This window comes from Lynx rufus, unplaced genomic scaffold (assembly GCF_022079265.1).
Source record: "Lynx rufus isolate CCGP_SWC_20201006 ecotype Redwood Valley unplaced genomic scaffold, mLynRuf1.p SCAF_31, whole genome shotgun sequence".
NCBI classification, from domain to species: domain Eukaryota; kingdom Metazoa; phylum Chordata; class Mammalia; order Carnivora; family Felidae; genus Lynx; species Lynx rufus.
Window position 1 is genome coordinate 5,703,256 of NW_025814847.1, and position 8,185 is coordinate 5,711,440.

Below are 8,185 nucleotides of genomic sequence, written 5' to 3' on the forward strand. Positions count from 1 at the left end.
CAAAGTGGTGAGGGATGTGTCCTTGCACTGTTCCTGATCTTAGAGGAAAAGCTCTCAGTTTTTTCACTGTTGAGTGTGATGTTAGCTGGGTTTTCATGTATGGCCTTTACTATGTTGAGGTACGTTCCTTCTTTTTCTCGTTTATTGAGTATTTATCATGAAAAAGTGTTGAATTTTGTCCAATTTTTTTTCTGTGATTGTGATGATCATGTGTTTTTTTCTTTCATTCTGTTAATGTGGTGTATTATATTCATTGATTTTTGTGTGTTGAACTATCCTTGAGTCCCAGGGATAAATCCCAATTGGTCATGGTGTACGAGTCTTTTAATGTGCTGTTGAATTTAATTTGCTAGTATTTTGTTGAGGATTTTTGTGTTAATATTCGTCAGGGATATCGATATGTACTTTTCTTGTAGTGTCTTTGTCTTAGTTTGGTATCAGGGTAATTCTAGCCTTATAAAATGAGTTTGGAAGTGTTTTTTCCTCTTCAATTTTTTGGAGGAGTTTGGAAAGGATTGGCATTAATTTTCTTTATTTTTTTTTTAATGTTTTATTTATTTTTGAGACAGTGAGAGACAGAGCATGAACAGGGGAGGGTCAGAGAGAGGGAGACACAGAATCTGAAACAAGCTCCAGGCTCTGAGCTGTCAGCACAGAGCCCGACGCGGGGCTTGAACTCACGGACCGCGAGATCGTGACCTGAGCCGAAGTTGGCCGCTTAACCGACTGAGCCACCCAGGCGCCCCGGGCATTAATTTTCTTTAAATGTTTGGTAGAGGGGCACCTGGTTGTCTCAGTCGGTTAAGCGGCCAACTTCGGCTCAGGTCACGATCTCGCGGTCCGTGAGTTCAAGCCCCGCGTCGGGCTCTGTGCTGACAGCTCAGAGCCTGGAGCTTGTTTCAGATTCTGTGTCTCCCTCTCTCTGGTCCTTCCATGCTCATGCTCTGTCTTTCTATGTCTCTCAAAAATGAGTAAACGCTGGGGCGCCTGGGTGGCGCAGTCGGTTAAGCGTCCGACTTCAGCCAGGTCACGATCTCGCGGTCCGTGAGTTCGAGCCCCGCGTCAGGCTCTGGGCTGATGGCTCGGAGCCTGGAGCCTGTTTCCGATTCTGTGTCTCCCTCTCTCTCTGCCCCTCCCCCGTTCATGCTCTGTCTCTCTCTGTCCCAAAAAATAAATAAACGTTGAAAAAAAAATGAGTAAACGTTAAAAAATAAATAAAATAAATAAAAATAAATGTTTGGTTGAATTCTCCAGTGAAGCTATCTGGTCCCGGGTCTTTCTTTGTTGGGAGGTTTTTGATTACCGATTCCTTACAAGTTATAGGTCTGTTTAGATTTTCTATTTCTTCATGATTCAGTCTTGGTAGGTTTCTAGGTAGGTGTTTCTAGGAATTTATCCATTTCTTCTGGGTTGTCCAATTCGTTGGTGTGTAACTGTTCATGGTAGTATCTTACGATCCCTTATGTCCTGTTTGGCATTAGTGGTCATGTCTCCTGTCTCATTTCTGATTTTAGCAATTTGAGCCTTCTTTTTTCTCTTAGTTAATATAGATAAGGATTTGCCAATTTTGTTGACCTTTAAAAAAAATTTCTTTTTTTATATTTATTTATTTTTGAGAGACAGAAAGAGACAGAGCGTGAGCGGGGGAGGGGCAGAGAGAGAGGGAGACACAGAATCTGAAACAGGCTCCAGGCTCTGAGCTGTCAGCACGGAGCCCGACGCGGGGCTTGAACTCACAAACTGTGAGACCATGACCTGAGCCAAAGTTGGACTCTCAACTGACTGAGCCACCCAGGCGCCCCTCTCTGTGTTTTCATTTTTATTCGTCTTGAGGTATTTTCTAAGTCCCTTTGTGATTTCTTCTTTGGATCGTTGGTCATTCAATTTCTATACATTTGTGAATTGTCTGGTTTTCCTACTGCTATTGATTTCTCGTTTTACTCCTTTGTCATTGGAAAAGACATTTGGTATGATTCCGATCTCCTTAATCGTTTTGTGGCCTGACCTGTGATCTGCCCTGAAGAACGTTCTACGTGTGCTTGAGGACAATGTTTGTCCTGCTGCTGTGTGTGGGGTGTCCTGTGTGAGTCTGGTGGGCCCAGTGGTAGATGGCGCTGTCCAAGTGTGTGTGTCTCCTTACTGATCTTCTGTCTAGTTCTACTATGTGTGTATCGAGAGCCAATGGAGGGTATCAAACCAGTATGCTGTTTAGATTTCATTGAACACACATTTAACAGTCTTAGCGGTTTTATTTTAAAATGTCACAACATCTAAAACTTTTCAGAAAGTATACCCTCTGTAATGATTGAAACTGATGACAAAACATCTCAGCTGTCCGCTTAAGATACACACAAGACAGCACACAGCTGTTTTCCAAGTTCCCTCAGGGAGCACAGAAGAGAAGCCTGTGACCACAGACCGCTGCTTCAGGGAGCGGCCACGGCACTTGAGGTCGGGTGTGGGGTGCTCGGGAGGAGACCTGAGCGAGCTGGGATGGAGGCAAGAGAGGGGCAGACCCTGTGGGGGGAAAGGGGGCAGAGAGACTCTGGGTAGAGCAGGAATGAGGTTGGTGGAAGTCCCAGGTGTGGGGTGTCATGAAAATCCCGAGGCAGCTTAGAATACAATGGCCCTTGGGGCGCCTGGGTGGCGCAGTCGGTTAAGCGTCCGACTTCAGCCAGGTCACGATCTCGCGGTCCGTGAGTTCGAGCCCCGCGTCAGGCTCTGGGCTGATGGCTCGGAGCCTGGAGCCTGTTTCCGATGCTGTGTCTCCCTCTCTCTCTGCCCCTCCCCCGTTCAAGCTCTGTCTCTCTCTGTCCCAAAAATAAATAAACGTTGAAAAAAAAAAAATTTTAAAGAATACAATGGCCCTTCCTGCCTCGCTTTCTACCTGTGCCCATCCCCTCCCACCCACTCGACATTTCCATCCTTCCTTCCAAGGGGAGGAATGCAAGTGTCACCTCCAGATCAGACGCCAGAGAGAGCTGGGGGCTGGGGGCCAATCCCAGCCCTGTTCCTCAGGACCCACTCTCGCTTCTTTGAGAGAAGGGGTTATGCTCCCTTCACTGCCCCTGACCAGTGTCTGGAAACCACTCCCTGAGACTTTAGGACACGTGAAAACAAGCACCACGTGTGTGACCCCGGGTCTAGGGGTCTGAGCCTGAGTCCTGACTCTAAGGTGGGTGCTGAGGTTCGGTGGGGGCCAGAGACGCCCCAGAGGGCAGGAGCAGCCTCTGCAGGACCAGACAGCCCAGCTGGAGGCCCCCTCAGCCCCAGGGAGTGTGGGGACAGAAGCAGGTTCCTTTGGGAGTCCCAGAGTTGGGCTGAGATGGGTCCCTCTGTCTGGGGTCTCACAGTGGCCGGGTCTTGGTCTAAACCACTTGACACTGAGGTGGTGGGTGCCCAATAAATTGTGCCCCTCAAATCCGCCTGTAGGTGAGATCCTGGATTATCTTGTCACATTAGGGCAAGGAGCTGACCGATGTCAACTTTTGTACCTCCTTGTGCATTTGGTTTTTCTTTTCATTCATATTCCTGGTAAAGTTCCTTTGAAAAATGAAACAATTTTTCATCTTGTTTAATGTTAAAAGTTTTTATTTTGTTTTATTTTTTAAGTTTACTTGTTTTGAGAGTTGGGGGGGGGGCAGAGAGACCGGAAGAATCAGGGCTCAATCCCACAAACCACGAGATCGTGACCTGAGCTGAAAGCAAGAGTCAGGTGTTTAACCGACCGAGGCACCCAGGCGCCCCAATGTTAATGTTTCAAAAAACGCTTTCTAATCTGAGGCTCGTGGGTCCTCCTGGCAACCCTGTGATATGGGACTCTGGATTCACGTTTCACAGGTGAAGACAGGAAGGCTCAACTAAGGGACACGGCTTAGGCAGGACACGCTTCTGGTTACTGGCAGACTTGTGGCGGCATCCACCCTGCCCTTCTCTCTTAACCTCTTCCGTGCTGCAGACTGAGATCGTCCAAAATGCAGCTCTGATCACGTGCACAGGTGCACACACACGCATACTCACACCGCTGGTCACCAGAGACCCCATCTTTTACTAACTTCTGTGGGGACCGCCCAAAGGGCAGACACTCTTGTCGGCGTCTTGGCCCCAGTAATTATGAAGGGCCAAGAGTGCCCCTGTATGTTGGCTGTGGTCGCTTCTGCTGCAGACCCATTCATTCATTCATTCATTCATTCATTCGGAATACAGTATCTTGTATGCGGCGGACATCGTAGACATGCAACAGAGACAGTAGGAACAGAGGTGTTTCCTGATTTTACAGGCTTTCAGTTTAGAGGGGAGGACAGCAAATAACCACATGATCACACAGACAAATGGATAATTACAAGTGTGGGTAACTTCGGGAGGATCACGCTTGTGGTAATTTTTAACCAAGAAACATGACAGCCTGGGAGTGGGGAGCACCCTGTGGAAGCCATGCTTGAGCTGAGATGTGCAAGATGAGCAGGACAGACAAAGGGCAGAACTGAGGGGAGACGGGCTTCCCAGAGGGACTGTCACATGCAAAGGCCCTGTGGCAGGAAGGAGCGTGATGAGCTGAGTTTCTGAGGGAAAGTGTGCAAAATGGACAGAGATGCAAGGCAAGGCTGGAGATGTGCACAGGACTTAGGGAGCACGTTAACGATCGGTAGCCACTGAATGCTTTTTTCAGTGATGTGAGTATGCGTGTCTGTGCACTTGAGCACGTGATGTGATCAGAGCTGCATTTTGAATAATCTCAGTCTGCAATATGGAAGAGATTAAGGGAGAAGGGCAGGGTGGATGCAGGGACACCAGTGAGGCGGTAATTTTTGACAAATAATAGCTAATTTTTACCAACTACTTATTCTGTACCAGGTGCTGTTCCGAGTATTTTGCATGTATTAACTCCCTAATCCCCACAGCCCAACGCAGCGAGTGCTTCTGCTTTCTCTATTTTGTAGACGAGGAAACCAAGGCTCAGAGGAACTGCACGGCTTGCCAGAGACCCTAGAGCAGTAAGTGGTGGCACCCAGGCATTCTGATTCCACGCTGTTGCTCTCAACTACACTTGTCCCCGGGACGAGGGTGGTGACAGTGGAGACTCATTCGTGAGGTCGACGCGGACTTACTGGGTGCTCCCTGCACGCCAGGCACTCCTCTGTCTCTGCCCATGCGGAGCCTGTAGTCTCCCTGGAGAGACAGCATCAGCAAGCAAGCAGGAAACCATCCGGTGTGTAAAGAAGCCTAAACACAGAGGGCTGGTGAGTCCTGTGAGGTGCTGGGTGCCCATGAGCTTGTCAAGGGATAGAGCCGGAGCGAGAAGAGAACGGGTCCTGTCTGAAGGGCAGCTCGAGCTTCAGATGTCCGAGTGCGCACTCCTGCGGGCCTCCCTGTGCCCTGCCCTGCGCCTCCCACTTCTCGGGACAGAAGTGCGGAGTGTCCTGGGTTCCCTTCTACACGTCACATCCCGCATCTAGTCTGTCTTGGTATCCTGCTAGTTCTACCTTCAAAATGCATCCGGCACCATTCACGTCTCTCCCCCTCCACTGCAGCCACATCCATTGTAGATCCTCCGTCCCTCACTCGGATTTCTGAAATAGTTTTGTAGTTATTTCCCAGCCTCTCCCCTGCCCCTTTATTTCATTTTTCAAAAAAGTATTTATTTATTTATTTATTTATTTTTCAGAGAGAGAGAGAAAGACAGAGAGAGAGAGAACGAGCGCGCACGAGCGGGGGAGGTGCAGAGAGAGAGGCAGAGGATCTGAAGCAGCGAGCCCCACGCGGGGCCGGAGCCCGCGACCTGTGAGGTCATGACTTGAGCCAAAGTTGGACACTTAACCTACTGAGCCCCCAGGGTCCCCACCGCCTGCGCCTGTAGAGGGACGCATACAGCAGTTCTTATCTGTGGCTTTGCTCTCCCCGCTGTCAGTTACCTGCCAGCAACCAGTGCTCAGAAGGTGTGAGGTCAGAGGTCAGGGCAGCCTCACGGCGGGTCCCGAGTCCACACGCCATCCACCTCCTCAGCTCACCCCGTTCATCTCTCACGAACCTGATGCGTGACCTAGACTTTATCACGGGTTATGCACATATACGAACAAACAGCGTGTAGTGTTGGGTGCTACCAGCAGTTTCGGGTTCCGGCCTTGCCACGGGCATCTTGAAACACTCCCCACAGACGGGGGCGACGCCTGTGTTACATACTCATATACTCATACAGCAGCCGGAGTGATGCTTTCCTCTTTTTTTTATGCTTATTTTTGAGAGAGAGAGAGAGAGAGAGAGAGAGACAGAATGCGAACAGGCTCCAGGCTCTGAGCTGTCAGCACAGAGCCCCATGCGGGGCTCGAGCCTATGCGAGATCCTGACCCGAGCTGAAGTCTGAGCCACCCAGGTGTCCAGCGCGATTCTTTCCAAATGTAAATCAGATCGCGTCCTTCCTCTGCCAGTGGCTCCCCGTTCCCCTCACTCTTCCCCACATTCTCCCCTGGGACCCGTCTCTTCTACTTGAGGCCTCTGCTTAATGTGGCTGTTCCCGTGGAGCCTTCCGTGGCCACTGTCCTTAAAACTGAACCTCTGTGCAGGCGCTTCCTCCTTCCGGCTTTATTTGTCCACATCGCACTTTAACTTCTGGAGTGCTGTGTGCTTCACTCATTGTTCGTGGCTTCTCACCCCCACAAGGTGAGCTCCAGGAGGGAGGGCACCTTGCCGGTCATGTCTCCTGGGGTGTCCTCCGTGCCTCGCACGGAAAGGGTGCAGTCCCTGCTGAGGCGATGAGTGTCCACGTGGATGTCCACACGCCAGTCCCAAACCGGCCTCCTGGTTTTCCCTCCAACTCCTCCCCCACCAGCCATTGGGTCTCAGAGTCCAGTCGATGTCTTCCCACGCTCCTCCTTCCCCTCCCTCCCCACATCCAATTCATCCGTGAGTTCTAGCGTTCTGCCTCAAAACTCAGTCTCATATGTCCCACTTCTTTCCCTCTCTAATGCTCTTCCCATCATTTGAGGCCCTGTGTCCCCCACCCTGCATGGGCAGTCTCCTTCCTGCTTGTCCTGCTTCAACTTCTTCTTTTTTTTAATTAAAAAAATTTTTAAATGTTGATTTATTTTTGAGAGACAGAGACAGAGACAGAGCGTGAGCAGGGGAGGGGCAGAGGGAGAGGGAGACACAGAATCCGAAGCAGGTGCCAGGCTCCCAGCTGTCAGCACAGAACCCTCAACCTCTCCTTAGAAACAACTGCTCAGTTCATCTTTTCTGCTTCTTTTTTTTAAGTTTATGTATTTATTTTGAGGGAGGGAGGAAGAGAGAGAGAGAGAGAGGAAGGATCCCAAGCAGGCCTCACTTCGGGCTCCATCTCCGGGTGGTGAGATCGTGACCTGAGCCGAAATCGGAGTCAGATGCTTGACTGCACCCCCCCAGGTGCCCCTCTGCTTGTTTTTTAGAACGTCCCCGACCCACTTCCCTTGCAGGAGGTGGGAGAGACGCTGGTCCTTGTTTCCCGGAGTTGAAGAACAGATCTCCCCGACAGCAGAGAGTGAGCAAAATGAGTTTATTGAGGGAAAGTATGAAGCTCTCAAGAGTGACAGGGGCCCCAACTGGGGAGCCGCTGAGGATTTCTGTCCCTAACTTTCTATTGGGACCTTATCGGAAAGTTTGTGAGACTCGAGGCACGCACCTGGCTCAGGCGGGACTGGAGTAACGTTTATCCTTTTTTTCTCCAACCCCCCACCACTTCTTCAGCTTCCCTCTTGCCCCTGCAGCCTGCCGCACCCCCCCCCCCCCCCCGGCCTAGCGTTAACCCTTTCCCCACTCAGCAGTAGCAGCAATAACACAAAATTAAGCAAAGTGTTGAAATACTTGATGCAACAAAGTAATCGCTATCCCAACCACCCAGAAATAAGCACTAACGTTGGATGAACACCACGTGTATCTCTTGCGGTATAGACAGCTAGAAGGACTGAGAGATAGACTGCAAGAAAAAGTCACAAAAATGGACCATAATACATGTTATTTATAATAAAAAGTATAATTTAAGTTTTACTTGCAGATAACAAAAGAGGAAAATGTCAGACCGAGAAGGAACAAAATACTGAACTTCAGATAAATGTTTTTCATCATGAGAAACATTAATTTGTAAAAGATTCTAGAGATTACAACACAACTCCTGGGGCACCTGGGTGGCTCAGTCGTCTAAGCATCTGACTTTGGC